A 16,039-nucleotide genomic window follows, 5' to 3' on the forward strand; every position below is an offset into this window, starting at 1 on the left:
CAGGGATTTTTGCGATTCCTCTCTGTAGGCTTCTACTTGTTCTCTAAGGGAGTTCTTCATGTCTTTCTTGAAGTCCTCCAGCATCATGATCAAATATGATTTTGAAAATAGATCTTGCTTTTCTGGTGTGTTTGGATATTCCATGTTTGTTTTGATGGGAGAATTGGGCTCTGATGGTGCCATGTAGTCTTGGTTTCTGTTGCTTGGGTTCCTGAGCTTGCCTCTCGCCATCAGATTATCTCTAGTGTTACTTTGTTCTGCTATTTCTGACAGTGGCTAGACTGTCCTATAAGCCTGTGTGACAGGAGTGCTGTAGACCTGTTTTCCTCTCTTTCAGTCAGTTATGGGGACAGAGTGTTCTGCTTTCTGGCGTGTAGTTTTTCCTCTCTACAGGTCTTCAGCTGTTCCTGTGGGCCTGTATCTTGAGTTCACCAGGCAGCTTTCTTGCAGCAGAAAATTTGGTCTTACCTGTGGTCCCGAGGCTCAGGTTTGCTCGTGGGGTGCTGTCCAGGGGCTCTCTGCAGCAGCAGCAACCAGGAAGACCTGTGCCGCCCCTTCCGGGAGCTTCAGTGCACCAGGGTTCCAGACGGTCTTTGGCTTTTTCCTCTGGCGTCCGAGATGTGTGTGCAGGGAGCAGTCTCTTCTGGTTTCCCAGGCCTGTCTGCCTCTCTGAAGGTTTAGCTCTCCCTCCCATGGGATTTGGGTGCAGAGAACTGTTTATCCGTTCTGTTTCCTTCAGGGTCCGGCAGTGTCTCTGGCAGGGGTCCTGCCGCTCCTGGGCCCTCCCCCACGGGGGCCCAGAGGCCTTATACAGTTTCTTCTTGGGCCAGGGATGTGGGCAGGGGTGAGCAGTGTTGGTGGTCTCTTCCGCTCTGCAGCCTCAGGAGTGCCCACCTGACCAGGCGGTTGGGTCTCTCTCTCACCGGGTCTGGGAGCAGAGAGCTGCTGCGGGCCGGGATCCGCGGGTGTGGGACTTCCGGTAAACACAGAACGTGCCCGGTTCTAGAGAAATTCTGCTTCCGTGTGTCCCAAGCTCACCAGGCAGCTTTCTTGCAGCAGAAAATTTGGTCTTACCTGTGGTCCCGAGGCTCAAGTTCGCTCGTGGGGTGCTGCCCAGGGGCTCTCTGCAGCGGCAGCAACCAGGAAGACCTGTGCCGCCCCTTCCAGGAGCTTCAGTGCACCAGGGTTCCAGATGGTCTTTGGCTTTTTCCTCTGGCGTCCGAGATGTGTGTGCAGGGAGCTGTCTCTTCTGGTTTCCCAGGCCTGTCTGCCTCTCTGAAGGTTTAGCTCTCCCTCCCACGGGATTTGGGTGCAGAGACCCTGCTGAGCTTTTAAAAGCACTGGGGTGACAGCAAGCTTTTGTGGACATCTGGATTATTCCTTCTGTACTTTAACTCTGTGAGTCACCTCCACTCTCAGTACGTTAGTTCCATTCCATAAATTGGAAATGAGTCACCTGGAAAAAATACATTCTCAATACGATCCCAGATTGGCCATGGAAAAAGGGTAGCTTGAACTGTCCCACCTAGGTTCTGCGCTTCCACAGGCCTTCTCTCCAAAAGAAACCTGTGTTCACAGCTGCAGGCTACATTCACTATGGATGCTCTTGAGGTTCCTCCCTAAACTGCTTAGATTAAGATACTTTTCTTGCTACCAAAAGAACTCATTATGCCAAGCTGGCTTACAGGAAGCTAGTTTCTATTCTGTATTTTATCAGATGTGCATAACAGATATGATCATCATTGACAACAGGTGAAAGATCTGCTCTAATATGGACACTAAGTGATGCTGGAGGATGATCCTGCCCACACTGAGCAGTGGGGACACCAGAGCCCTGTAGGGATGCCTGGCAACCTAACACGTTGAGCAGGCACAGCTCAGTAAGTTCCCTGTGAACACACATCTCCTGAGATCTCTCTAAATGTAGGTGATCCTGTCCACCTAATACAGCACCTCATGTGGAATAACAAAAGCCACCTGCAGGAGCTGTGGTGATGACTCACAGGGTAGAGCATCTGCTGCTCTCTCAGAAGAACCACATGGACCCTAACAATTGGGTAAAGCATGTCAGTGATTACATCATAAAGTGTGTGCCGAGAAAAAGCCACATTCTCCTCAAAAAAGACACTGTGACACTGGGTACCCCTTGGTGACTTTGAATTCACTAATTAGCCCAGGCTCCATGGAACAGGCAGAGATCCATCTCTAGCTGTCAGTTCTAAGTCCACAGGAGGGGACAGAACCCTTAAGTAAGAATGATGGTCTTAAGAGTCAAGAGATAGAATTCAATTTTTATTGATAACAAATACATTTTGACAACAAAACAGGATTAAAATGAATAAAAATATTTAAAAATATTTCAAAGTGAAAAATAGTAACAAGAACATATAAATATGAAACAACAAAAAGAAAACTTCAATGAAAATCAAAACAAAAATATTTCTAAAGAGCATATTCTTAACGAACATTTAGAAGCATAGACGTATTGCTGTTTCTCCTCTAGCACACATAATGAAAGGCAGTCCCCCAAGTTGTCTCTCAAGTGCTGTTTTCTGAAAAAGAAAGTGAGTAAGACCTCAATCAGTCAGGCTGGCTTAGTGTTATATAAATTGAGGGTCTCTAAGAAATGACAAATTAACTCTGAGGAAGAATACTCATCCAAAAAATGTTGTTACCATTCAGGATGTTTGTCATCAGGGACTCCTGAGAAAGCAACTCATTCTTCAGGAAGCTCTCTTACTGGTGTGTGTCCAATTCCAGCTCTCTTGCACTTTCTGAGACCTGGGAGAGGAAGGCAGTTTTTCAGACACTGATTTGGTGGGGAAATGCAAGCCAGCTGTCAGAATGCTGCCTTCTACCACCTCAGTTCTATTGGACAGTCGACATGGACATTTTAACTGATATCATTGTTGCTAACTCTGCAGGCAGGGCAAAATCTCCAGCAAGCCTCACAGTAATGTGGGCTGCCAATCTGGGACCCAGACTTAAACCAGTGCAAACCAAGAACAGGGCAATGGGAAGAGACCTCATTGGGTTGCAGGAAGAAAGGAGATGTCCATATGTCACCAAGGTTAAAGCCAATGACAAGTACTAATTTGACATTTGCACTTGGTTCTTATCCCAGAAAGGTGCTTCCTACACAAGAAGTCACATGACCACAGAGTGTCATTTGTCAAAGGACCACGAAGTTGTTCAAAACTCTGCATAGGATCCAATCTATCACATGGATATGCAATAATGAGGTATGTTATTCATCTGTCACCATTTCTATAATGCAGCTTCAAAAAGAGCAGCAAAATATACTTGCAAAATAATTCAGTTTCTGAAAAGTGGTTAACTTCCCAGAATACTTGTGCATAGGCAGAGCAATGAACAATTCCATTGCATGAGGGGGTTGGCTGGTTGGGAGTGTAAATTAGAAAGGTGGTAGGAGAAAGCAAAGTTGTATCAAATTGGCAAATTTTATCAGATATAGTTAAGCTAACTCAGCTGCTCGTCCCTACCTGATGATGCTGGATCTGGACGTTGCTGGTCTTTATCTTTCTGGTTGAAGTCAACCAAATATTTCTGGTTCAGTGCACAATCAAGATGTCCCTCCTTGCTCCCCTGCTTCTGTGGGACCAACTTCTTCCTACATGTGTTCTCCATCAGGAGCTGGCTGAGCAGGTTTCTGGAAATACAGTCTGCATAGTAAGATCATGCTGGCCCTTTCTCCCATTCCTACTCCCAAGTCCCACTAACCATACCAGGTTCCAGGTACCCATGAAGAGTTAATAAAATACATCTCGATACATATAAGGCTGCTGCACAAACCACAAAGAGTTAATTCCAGGAAGAATAAATTGTTTGTTTGGGCCGAGCACCAATTAGTGTCCGCATCTCTCAAAAAGAACATGGATCTACAACTATCCATGAAAGCCCAATGCATGGGGGCAACATCAATTAGTAGTTGGCAAACACCCTCAAAGCAGGTCAGTAGAACCAAGAGAAGGTCATGCTAACCATGTGGTCCACGCACTAAGTTTTGTAAAACCTGGTATGACACCATAGGTCCAGGTCAGCCTAATAACCTTCTGCTGACTTCAATCACTACTGTTCTATCTGGAGCCTTCTGAAGATGCCTAGACAATCCTGGGATGAGTAACAGTCTTTTATGGAACTGAAAACTGAGTCCTAATGACCCTGGCACACTGATGTGTAAACAGCACAAGAGATAGAATCATAGCTGAAGACCTTCCAATCCATAACAAAGAAATCAGAAATGGCCATTCCACAGGTGATAGCCTTTCTGACCAGGACTTACCTAGAGAAGGTAATCTCCTTCTTCAGCTTATGGCTGTTCTCATGGATCTCAGTGTTCTCCATCTCTAAGTTGTGCAGAATTGACATGACCGCCTCCTCCATTCTCTCCAGGTCTTCGTAATACGGATTTGGCCTGAAGTGTGGCCTGGCCCCAAATGATAGAATACTATGAACATCAGCATTTAGGAATATATGAACTTGGGGTGGGTCCTGTACTACACCAGTCCTGGAAGGACACCTTCTGAATTCTACATATTGGGAACTTCTTCAGCTTCAGAAACGTGTTTTTCTGCGTCCAGGACACCAGAAGCTTGGCATCCAGAGGGAGGGTTCCCTGGCTCCCTTTGTTCAATCAAGAGGAAATCTGCAGTCAAGCCAGTTAAGCTATCAAGAGCCTAGGCCACACCTCTCCATGCTCCCCCACCCCAACACAGCCAGAAACCTGTGATTTCTTTTCTCCTGTTTTGATAACAGACCGTATATCAACACAAAATTATAATCTGCACAAAGAATAAAAATAAACAGACAAACGTGTCCACATAGGCAAAGAACTGTGTTGTTGACAGTGGGGCTCCCAGAACAAAGCATTCACATGACCATGAAAGTGTTACAGGTAAATACTCAGGCCAAGACGTCGACCCCTAGATTCCAAGTGTGGAGGGAAATATAAACATACAAAAGTTGTCCATATGCATTTGGATGTATGCACACACAGACTCACAGACTGAGACATATCCACAAAAAAGAGCAACGTAAACAGAGTAAGAGAAAGAGAAAGAGAAATATGGAAACAGAGAGCACTGTGAGAACCAGGAGAAATGCATGCACCATTGCTGTCTCAGAGGGCAAGACACACAGACAATAACAAACAGGCCTGAGCCTGAGACCTTCTACTCAAGCATTGAGATGAACAGTTTGGGACCAGGACCCTCAGGCTGCTGCCTGGATCTTCCAGCACTCAGTGCCCTGCCTAGCAGTACAGAGACTGACCATAAACTCACTGCAATTACAATCTTGCAAAGACACCAGCTGTCAAGGGCTTTGCAAATGCACACTGGGCACTCACTCTCCCTGACTTTATTCCTGAATTCTTCATTCAGACCACAAGTTCTGCTTTTCAATAAATGGAAGCAGATGAGTCCATTTTCCATCTCGCTCCTCAGGGTCAGATTCTGAATCTCCTCTATATGGGAGGTGAGGTTTAGCACAGGGTGGTTAGGGGGCACAGCTTTCTAGAACCCAAAACCTTAATAGGATAATATGAAGGTGACCTTGCAGACCCAGGAATGTAACAAAGCACTTGGAGGGATCCATACCTGTTGTTCTTGGATCTCTCTGTCAGAAACCTCAGGCGATATCTCAGGTCATTTCTCTCCTCGGTAATGAGCTGCAGCTCTTTAATCAGCCTCTCCTTTTCCTTCTTGGCCTGCTTCTCGCTTAGGGCAGTTTCAGGGGAAGATGTTTCTCTCCCAGCGTCTGTAGGTAGAAGAACACAAGTGAACCTGCATGGGGAGAATGCATAGAGTGTACATAGGCCAGAGTTAGGCCTAAACAGGAGAACAAGCCTGGAACCCAGTGTCACTGCTAGGCGATTGGTCTATGCTTAAGATCCTCCTCAGTGGATCTCAGTTCTCCCACTACTCTATAGAGACCAAGAGATGTAAGCAGCCAGGTGTTCCCTATGCCGGATATCACGTGCTTACATGGACGACGGAGATGGCTTCTCCAGGATTATTATCAGCTGAACAGGGTACAGCTTGGTTTCCTCACCCCTGTGGTTTCAGAACTCAGATGATAAATTCACCATCTACAACATTTGAATGATTGGAGACACTCAGATGTCCTACCCTGGTACTCTAGGCCAACAACTTTAGATTTAAAATGCATTTCCAAGGAGGACATGGTCAACAGACTTATCTGTTCCCCTATTTGAAACACCAAAACCCCAGAAGTGCCAATAGGTTACAGGCTGCATCTTGGTCTACACGTTCCAAATACCTTTTGTATTGTAGAAACATGTTTGTAACACACAACCTCTAATATATAAAGCTAACGATGACCCTTCCAGTTAGAAGAAATCAGAGAAGGTCTAAGAACATAAGGTTATTGCCTGGAGCACAATTCTCTCCCTGTTCCTACTGTCAGATACCCACTGTATTTAAAGAAGCAATGATAGTGAAGTACATTGCTGCCCTGTCTAAACTCAGAAAAGGTGGACCCTCCATGACTCCTGATGGTGTTATTATATCAATGTAACATAACAAATGCACTGAAAAGTAAAGGCCAGAAGTTCACAGTATAATAGCATTGGCCTTACCTTATCCTCCCAGTGGGGATGGGGAAACTAAAGGTCTGAAATCCTTGACTTTAAGAATTGTAATATTCATGGAAATTCAATTCCTTTTCAGATGCTCCAGTTGTTGTGGCTAGAAAGGTCAGCTTAAGCCTCCAGCCCCCCTGACAGGAAGCTCAAAATACACTGCCCAGAACTTACTGAACATTCCCCAGAAGTGCTGTCTTTGTCCATAATTACTTTGAGAGGAAAGGCTAGACTCCTTCACTCTAGTCTCTCCACAATCGACGTTCCCCCTCCCAAAACGCTTGCGAAGACGGGAAAACATGTCTTAGCTTGCAACTGCCAGACTCAGACTGAGAGAAACTAGGGCACTGGTTGTCACTACAACACTGGTGACATCACAGAGGATGCCAGAACTCTCTAGGAGACAATAGAATGTCCAAGAAGGGACAGCTGATGTCATGGGGAGCAGACTTTGCCTCCCTGTTAATGTTCTCCCTGTACTGAGCATAAGCTGAGGTGCCCTTTCCAGGAGACTTTCCTGGGGCAGAGCCACTGAGCATCTCCTGCTTCCAAAGCCAAATTTTCCTCAAGGCTTGATTATAAAAAATCTTAGTAATTCCTATGCATCTAAATGAATGTTTCCTTTCAAATCTTGCCCAAAAAATGTCTCATCATAACTCAAATTGTCCTCATTCACCAATGTTAGCCATTAAAACTTCCTGAGATTTCATACCAGCTTGAATATGCAGTCAAAAGTTCTCCTGTCTCATTATTACGGGTGCTTTATATCACATCAAGAAATAGTCTGCATGGTAGGTTACAACATGGGTGTGTGTTAGGGGAACACTCATGAGGTCATGTGCTTAGCAATCGACAATTGCCAAGAAATTCCTTAGGAGAAAGAGTTGACGTCTTTAAGGTGCTAGGAAAAGTGTGGAGACCAGTTGGCAGAGGAAAGTGCAATATTGGAGCCATCAGTGAAGGGAACCTCATGCTGCTTGTGGGGTTCTGCTCTCTGCACCAATGTCGCTAAAGGAGCACTGCTCACAAGCCTGAGTAAGATATACCATGAGCTTCTGTCAGAAAAATAAAATAGTCAAGAGATATAGGGGGTGCACATAAACGTCTAAAATGAAGGTATAAACATCATTAAGTGGATAGAGCAAGGTCCCAGCACCTGTACACTGGGAAATGGCCACCCTACCAAACACAAAAGCATCTATCATATTAAAAAATGAATACTGTATAGAATTCATACATTAACACTGATTGATCACATCCATAGTTCAAATTTTCGGGGCAAATTCATGGCCCTAACTATCTTTCTCTCAACTTCTATAGCAAAAAATAAGAAAGAAAGAGAAAAGAAAAAGTCAAAGCAAAAAGCTCAAGCTTCTCATATGAGGACTGCAGGAAGTGTTATATGGTAGTCAGTTCTGATTAGACCATTTTAGGTAGAACAGTGCATAGTGACCCTTGATGTGATGGGCCCTATATAAAGCTTTTTGCAATATTGGAATTTTAACAAGCCTCATCCAGAACATACAGAACAGGAAAGGATGTGATCACCATGTCCTTGCTCTCTATCAGGGTATTTTTCTGTGTCCTTGATTGTCAGGCATAGAACAGCAACAATCTGAAATAGCTGGTAGACATGGAAAAAGGTGGCTAAAACTATAGTTGTGGGTTACACACCTCAACTGTCACAGGCTAATGCTGTCCTCACAGTCCTTGGAGGCTACTCTTGTAAGCCTATTTATTGGAAAGTGGAAGGAGGTTCATCTGAGCTCAAAGTGAACCTGGCCAGCCATGTAGAGGGCAACCTGTGATACTTGAGACCCTGTCTAAAACCAGCACAGAAACCCACCCTTCATTCAAAGCATCATCTGTGAATTCTTGATTATTTACCATTCTCTCCCTACCAGTCTTTCAGTCTGGAATGATAGAAAAGAACTGGAAATGATCTTCCTATTCTCAGGACATTAATCTCTCTTTCCTTAGGTGCACATTAAGATCTCATGCAAATGGGTATGACCATCTGAACAACTTAGTATCATCTACTCAGTATATCTAGCCTAATACTGTGCTATGACAATCTCAAGCTTCCCTGAGTTTCACTGACCCAGCAAGAAGTATGAAGTACTGAGGTCAAACCCCAGTGATCCTTTCAAGGGTTTAGAAGAAAGCCATCAGAGAAACTCCACTTCTTTGTCCTTAGATTAAATCACATTGACACAATGTGAACCTGGTGGACTATTTAACCAGACATCTTTCTCCTAACCCCAGCTTTCTGAGTTCAGGCCATGTGAACCTGCATGGGGAGAATGCATAGAGTATACATAGACCACAGTGAGGCCTAAACAGGAGAACAAGCCTGGAACCCAGTGTAACTGCAAGGAGTTTGGTCTTTGCTTAAGAGACCTCCTCAGGGGGTTGGGGATTTAGCACTTGCCTAGGAAGGGCAAGGCCCTGGGCAAGGCCCTGGGTTCGGTCCCCACCTCCAGAAAAAAAAGAACCAAAGAGAGAGAGAGAGAGAGAGAGAGAGAGAGAGAGAGAGAGAGAGAGACCTTCTCAGTGGGTCTCAGTTCTCCCACTACTCTATAGAGACCAAGAGATGTAAGCAGCCAGGTGTTCCCTATGCCTGCCAACACAGGCAATAAATGCAGTAAATTTTAATTTCTGTTCAATTGTTCAGTAACTTACTTACACTTGCATATTGCTTTGGAAGTGGTGGGGTTTCATGATCAGCATTGCATTTAATAATACATAACCAATCATCCCTCCTAGAATGACTCTGTATATAGAGAAAGAAAATTTATTAGAATGGCTTATAGGCTGTGGTACAGCTAATTCAACAAGGAATGGAAGGTCTAAAACGCAGTAGTTACCCCTGTTGAAGCCAATTCCCCTAGCATAGCTGTAGCCATTTTGTTCCATGCCTGCCAGATAGTTCATATTCTTGCTGTAATATGTCGCCTAACATTGTTGTCTGAAAATAATTTAACTCACAGCAGGGTCAGGCATGATCACATAACTTGTGTATGTTTTTCTTATTGGTTATTTTGTTTATTTATATTTCAAATGTTAACCCCCTTTCCAGTTTCCCCTCCAAAAACCCTGCATTCCACCCCTTTCCCCAGCCCCCTCGAGGGTGCTCCCCCACCCACCTGTTCCCAAACCACTGGGAGCAAGTTGTTTATGTTGTGAGGTTTCTTAATCTTAAATTCCATAAGTATAAGCTTCATGTAGGACCAATAAAATTAAAGGTCAATATGAGGCCTGCAGAGATGGCTCCATGGTTAAGAGCACTGACTGCTCTTCCAGAGGTCCTGAGTTCAAATCCCAGCAACCACATGGTGGCTCACAGCCATCTGTAATGAGACCTGATGCCCTCTTCTGGTGTGTCTGAAGACAGCTACAGTATACTTATATGTAAATAAATAAATCTTTAAACAGATAAAAAGTCAGTATGAACCTTTGTTGTCTAAAATGGCTTGAGTCAGGGCTGACAACCAGACAGCCCTTCCAGCACCTGCCTATGAGCTCACATTTTAGTCTTTATAAACTGACATAGAAAAATGTCCAGGGTCCTAGCCTGACAAATTCTCAGCTATGTCTCTGATGATCAGTCTTAGGGTGGGCATTCAAAAAACCATCCCTGTCTAAGTGAGGTCAGAGTTTGTGTGGTTTATGGGGCAACTCCTGAACCCCAACCGTTTTGTCCATAAGGCTGGATATTTCAGCTGCTCTTCAGTACATGCAGGAATCCTGAAGAAGTAGGCAAATTAATAAAGCAAACTTCCTTCTTCCATGTCCTTGATGTAAGCTGCCAGCAGAAGGTGTGGTCCAAACAACAACCAACAGATTGGGTAAAGATCTTTACCAATCCTACAACAGATAGAGGGCTTATATCCAAAATATACACAGAACTCAAGAAGTTAGACCGCAGGGAGAATAATAACCCGATTAAAAAATGGGGTTCAGAGCTAAACAAAGAATTCACAGCTGAGGAATGCCGAATGGCTGAAAAACACCTAAAGAAACGTTCAACATCTTTAGTCATAAGGGAAATGCAAATCAAAACAACCCTTAGATTTCACCTCACACCAGTGAGAATGGCTAAGATCAAAAACTCAGGTGACAGCAAATGCTGGCGAGGATGTAGAGAAAGAGGAACACTCCTCCATTGTTGGTGGGATTGCAGACTGGTACAACCATTCTGGAAATCAGTCTAGAGATTCCTCAGAAAATTGGACATTGAACTGCCTGAGGACCCAGCTATACGTCTCTTGGGCATATACCCAAAAGATGCCCCAAAATATAACAAAGACACATGCTCCACTATGTTCATAGCAGCCTTATTTATAATAGCCAGAAGCTGGAAAGAACCCAGATGCCCTTCAAAAGAGGAATGGACACAGAAAATGTGGTACATCTACACAATGGAATATTAGTTATCAAAACCAATGACTTTATGGAATTCATAGGCAAATGGATGGAACTGGAAAGTATCATCCAGAGTGAGGTAAACCAATCACAGAAAAACACACATGGTATGCACTCATTGATAAGTGGATATTAGCCCAAATGCTCGAATTGCCCTAGATGCACAGAACACATGAAACTCAAGAAGGATGACCAAAATGCAGATGCTTCACTCCTTCTTTAAAAGGGGAACAAGAATACCCTTGGCAGGGAATAGGGAGGCAAAGTTTAGAACAGAGGCAGAAGGAACACCCATTCACAGCCTGCCCCACATGTGGCCCATACCTATACAGATATTAGATAAGATGGATGAAGCAAAGAAGTGCAGGCCAACAGGAACTGGATGTAGATCTCTCCTGAGAGACACAGCCAGAATACGGAAAATACGTAGCCGAATGACATCATTAAACCACTGAACTGAGAACGGGGCCCCCGTTGAAGTAATCAGAGAAAGGACTGGAAGAGCTTGAAGGGGGTTAAGACCCCATATGAACAACAATTCCAACCAACCAGAGCTTCCAGGGACTAAGCCACTACCCAAAGACTGACCCTGGGCTCCAACTGCATACGTAGCAATGAATAGCCTAGTAAGAACACCAGCAGAAGGGGAAGCCCTTGGTCCTGCCAAGACTGAACCCCTAGTGAATGTGATTGTTGCGGGGGAGGGCGGTAATGATGGGAGGATGGGGAGGGGAACACCCATACAGAAGGAGAGGGGGAGGGGTTGGGGTCTGTTGGCCCAGAAATCGGGAAGGGGAATAACAATCGAAATGTAAATAAGAAATACTCAAATTAATAAAGATGAAAAAAATAAAAAAAAAAAGAAGGTGTGGCGCAGATTAGAAGTGGGCCTTTCCATCTCAAAAGATCTGAATTAAAGATTTATCTCCTCATCTCAAATATTTGGATTAGAAGTAGGTCTTCTTGCTTCAAATAATTTAATTAAGAAAAAAAATCCAATGGTGCTCATGCCTTTAGCCTCAGGATCCAGGAGGCAGAGGCAGGTGGATCTCTGAGTTCAAGGCCAGCCTGGTCTACAAAATGAATTCCAGGACAGCCAGAGCTACACAGAGAAACCCTGTCTCAAAAAAAAACAAAGAAGAGGAGGAGGACCAAGAGGAGGGGGTTGAAGAGAGGAAAACAGAAAGAAGGAAGGAGAGAGAGAGAGAGAGAGAGAGAGAGAGAGAGAGAGAGAGAGAGAGATCCCCCTCACAGGGCGTCAAGCCATTTGGCATTAGTTAATTCCAGGTACACTCAAGTTGACAACCAAGAACACCAATCCCATTACCCGTGGTTGTGATCTCACCCTGGTAGGCTCCTGAGTAGGAGGCTGAAGCAGGAGAATTGCCATAAGTCTGATGCCAGCATGAACTACACACATGTTCCAAGCCAAGCCAATCTCAGCTACAGTTTGAGATTCTGTCTGAAAAATATGAAAGAGAAAGAAAACATAAATTCCTAGAGCAGTGTTTCTCAACCTTCCTATGGCCTAAACCCTTTAGAACAGTTCCTCATGCTGTGGTGACCCCAACTACAAAATTATTTTGTCGCTACTTCACAACTGTAAATTTGCTACTGTAATGAATCTTTATTGTAGTGTAAACTATCTGATAGGAGACCCCGTGTGGGTCACGACCCACAGGCTGAGGGCCTTTGCCCTAGAGGTGGTCTTGGCCTAGTTTATATAGTTCATATTATAATGGGCTCTCTCAGCATTTGAAGGTCAAGTATATTCACTTGTAACATCAAAACTTAAAAATTCAGCTGAGCTGCTGGCTGGTACGGTCTGACATCCCCCAGAATACCTTTGCAATTTTGTTCCATGCCTGCCAGCCATTTCATATTGTTGCTGTAACACGCCTGCTGTCACTGACGAGGACAAGGGACTAGGCTCAAGGACATGCTGACCACACACCTTGTTTTGTTCTGAATGTTCTGTATGCGGTTTGCTAATCTAGAGAAATTCTACACCTGAAGGAGTGGTTCCCTGAAGTGGACACAGGTGAAAGGCTAAGGCAGATGTGTGAAGGAATGTTTCACTGAGGCAGATGCAGGTAAAAGGATGTTCTGCTAAAGCACGCATGTGAAAGGACACGTGATGAAGGGTTCTGCACTAAGGACACACATGCATTGGTCTGCCTTGCATTCTGTAGTTGAGCTGCATTTGTTGGGACTTCATAGAACCACAGCAAAAACCCTTCTGGTGGGCTGCTGTAGTTTCTCGCTGCTTCCTGGGGCTCGGGCTGATGGGCAGAGTGATGTCAGCTGAGACAGACACATGTGCTGACCCAGGACACACACTGAGGCCAGACCCATGGAGGATACGGGATATTGAGTGGGAGTTTGGATGGAGTTATGCTTGCGTAGCTTGTTGGTCTGTGGTCTCTGCTGATCTCTGCTCGCCTGAGAGCTGCTCTTACTGACTGTGTAGCATCTTGACTGTTTTTGTTCCACTTGGACAGCCCTCAGGACCAGGCTCTCCTCTCTCTTAACCATGGCTGCTGTCCTCTTCCTCTCTCCTCTCCATCACACATGTTCTTCCTTTATTCTTTGGCAATTTCTTCTTCCTTCTTCCCTCCTCATGATCCTCTTTAGCAAAGCCCTCAAAGCTCCCCTCCCCCATCTCTGGGCTGTTGGCTGTTGGTGTTGGCTTCTTTATAATCACAGTTAACTGGGAGCAGGGTCAGTTATTTGGGGTTAACCAGTCTTGAGTTCAACAAATTAGCATTAAAATACAAGCAGCATTAGGCCAATCCACTACAGGGATTTTTGTTTGTTTGTTTGGTTGGTTTGGTTTAATTTTCATTTACCTTTTTACTTGTTATTTTATTTTTGGCAATTTTTTATTAATCGGTTATTTTATTTATTTACATTTCAACTGTTGTCCTGCTTTCCACACTCCCCTCATCAAACCTTACATTCCATTTCTGCTCAGCTTTGCCTATGTGACAGTGCTCCTGCACCCACACATATCCATCCCCACCTCACACCTCTAGGATCTGCATTTGGTGGGGCAATAGGCCTCACCTTGAACCATAGAGCATCCTTGCATACACTTTGGCTGGCAGTTTGGCCCCTGGGAGCTTGGGGATTAACTGGTCAGATATTAAAGCCAATGATTGCTACTTTCTCTTCTTTTTCTGGTTATAGGTGAAATTATGTTTGTGTGCTTATCTTTTTTTTAATTATTGAGAGAAGATTAATTTCTTGGTCTTTCTTGGGTATAGTTTAGTTCATTGTCTTGGAGTTTTCCTCCTATTAGCCTCTGTTGTGCTTTCTTAGAGAAAAGAGTTGTTTAAATTTGGTTTTGTCATGAAATATCCTGGTTCCTCCTTTTATGGTGATTGAGGATTATGCTGGATATAGGAGCCTGTGTCTGCATTACATCTGCCCAAGATTTTCTGACTTTTAGAATCTCTGTTGAGAAGTCTGGTGTAATTCAGATACGTCTGAATTTATTTGTTACTAGATATTTATACCTTTTAATGTTCTTTCTTGATCTGTGCATTTAGCGTTTTAATTATTACGTGAATGGAGGAATTTTTCTGGTACAATTAGTTTGATGTTCTGTAGGCTTGTTGCACCTTTATGGCCTTTTCTTTCTTTACCTTATGGAAGTTTGCTGCTATGATTTGTTGAAGGTGTTTACTGGATCTATGAACTAGACATCTTAATTCTCTTCTCTATCTATTATCCTTAGGTTTCAACATTTAATTGTGTCCTGAAATTCATGGATGTTTTGGATTCAATAAACCATACATGTTTATCTGAGATGGGTGTTTTGTGCTTTGTGGGATGACCTCCTTGACCCCAGGCTGCATGAAGAATCTCAGCTGACAATGGGGACATAAATTATAAGTATGTGTAGCAAGACCCAGGCCTCTTCCAGGTTCTTGGATATTAACTGAGAACCTCAAATACAGTAGTAATGTGATAGTGTGCGGTGAATCTAGTTACTATTCTCTATTTTGATATAGATGACTCTTTTTGTGTCATGGTCAGCTTATAATGACTAGAAGACTTAAGCTTGAGAATAACCAAAGACTACATTGCTTCTCTAGCACCTGAGCTTTTAAAAGACCTGGTGTGACAGCAACTGTTGGTGGACATTCTGGATTATTCCTTCTGTACTTTAACTCTCTGTGTCACTTCCACCATCAGTAAGTTAGTTCAATTCCATAAATTGGAAATTCCTCATTTGGAAGAAACACTCTTTTTTTTTAAGATTTATTTATTTATTTATTTATTTATTTATTTATTTATTTATTATATACAAGTACACTGTGACTGTCTTCAGACACACCAGAAGAGGGCATCATATCTCATTACAGATGGTTGTGAGCCACCATGTGGTTGCTGGGATTTGAACTCAGGACCTCTGGAAGAGCTGTCAGTGCTCTTAACCACTAAGCCATCTCTTTAGCCCAAGAAATACTTTCTGAATATGATCTGAGATTGGCCATGGAAAAAGGGTAGCTTGAACTGTCCCACCTAGGTTCTGGGCCTGCACAGGCCTGCTCTCCAAAAGAAACCTGTGTTCACAGCTGTTGGCTGGCTAAGAAAGATTTCACGAGACGTGATACACAGCCCTCGGACTTCTGCTTCAGTCATCTGCACAATTTTTCCCGGACGATATCCTCATACCTCCAGCAGGCGGGTGATGAAGCTGTCCACTCTCAGCTCCCCTTCAGCCATCTTGTGGGCACCAGACTCTCCTCCCTGCAGCAGGAACAAGGGCTTCTCCATGGTGGCTGCAGCAGCAGTGGTGGTTTGGCATTCTCACCTAGGAGGCCCTATGCCTTTCTACCCCAGTTCCAACTCACCTCAGGCCCGGGCCTTCCCCCCATCCACTTCCCACGGAGCAGGGAGAGCAGCACCCACTAGAAATAAAAGGGAAGCCCTTGGTCCTGCCAAGAATGAACCCCCAGTGAAGGGGCTTGTTGGGGGGAGGGT

The 16,039-nt window shown here is 44.2% G+C and overlaps 1 long non-coding RNA gene across 2 annotated transcripts; it reads right to left on the bottom strand.

The window, feature by feature from the left end:
- Positions 1–2,279: 2,279 nt before the first annotated feature.
- Positions 2,280–7,031, bottom strand: LOC134483271 (uncharacterized). 2 transcript variants are annotated; one of them, XR_010060099.1, is made up of 4 exons: positions 5,619–7,031; positions 3,504–4,447; positions 2,676–2,781; positions 2,280–2,552 (listed from the first exon to the last, which is right to left on the bottom strand). It is a non-coding gene; the product is annotated as an uncharacterized LOC134483271 (long non-coding RNA). The 2 variants fall into 2 exon arrangements; XR_010060098.1 differs by having other exon boundaries at positions 2,280–2,781.
- Between the last annotated feature and the right edge of the window lie 9,008 nt (positions 7,032–16,039).

The sequence above is a fragment of the Rattus norvegicus genome, chromosome 19 (genome assembly GCF_036323735.1).
Source record: "Rattus norvegicus strain BN/NHsdMcwi chromosome 19, GRCr8, whole genome shotgun sequence".
Taxonomy (NCBI): domain Eukaryota; kingdom Metazoa; phylum Chordata; class Mammalia; order Rodentia; family Muridae; genus Rattus; species Rattus norvegicus.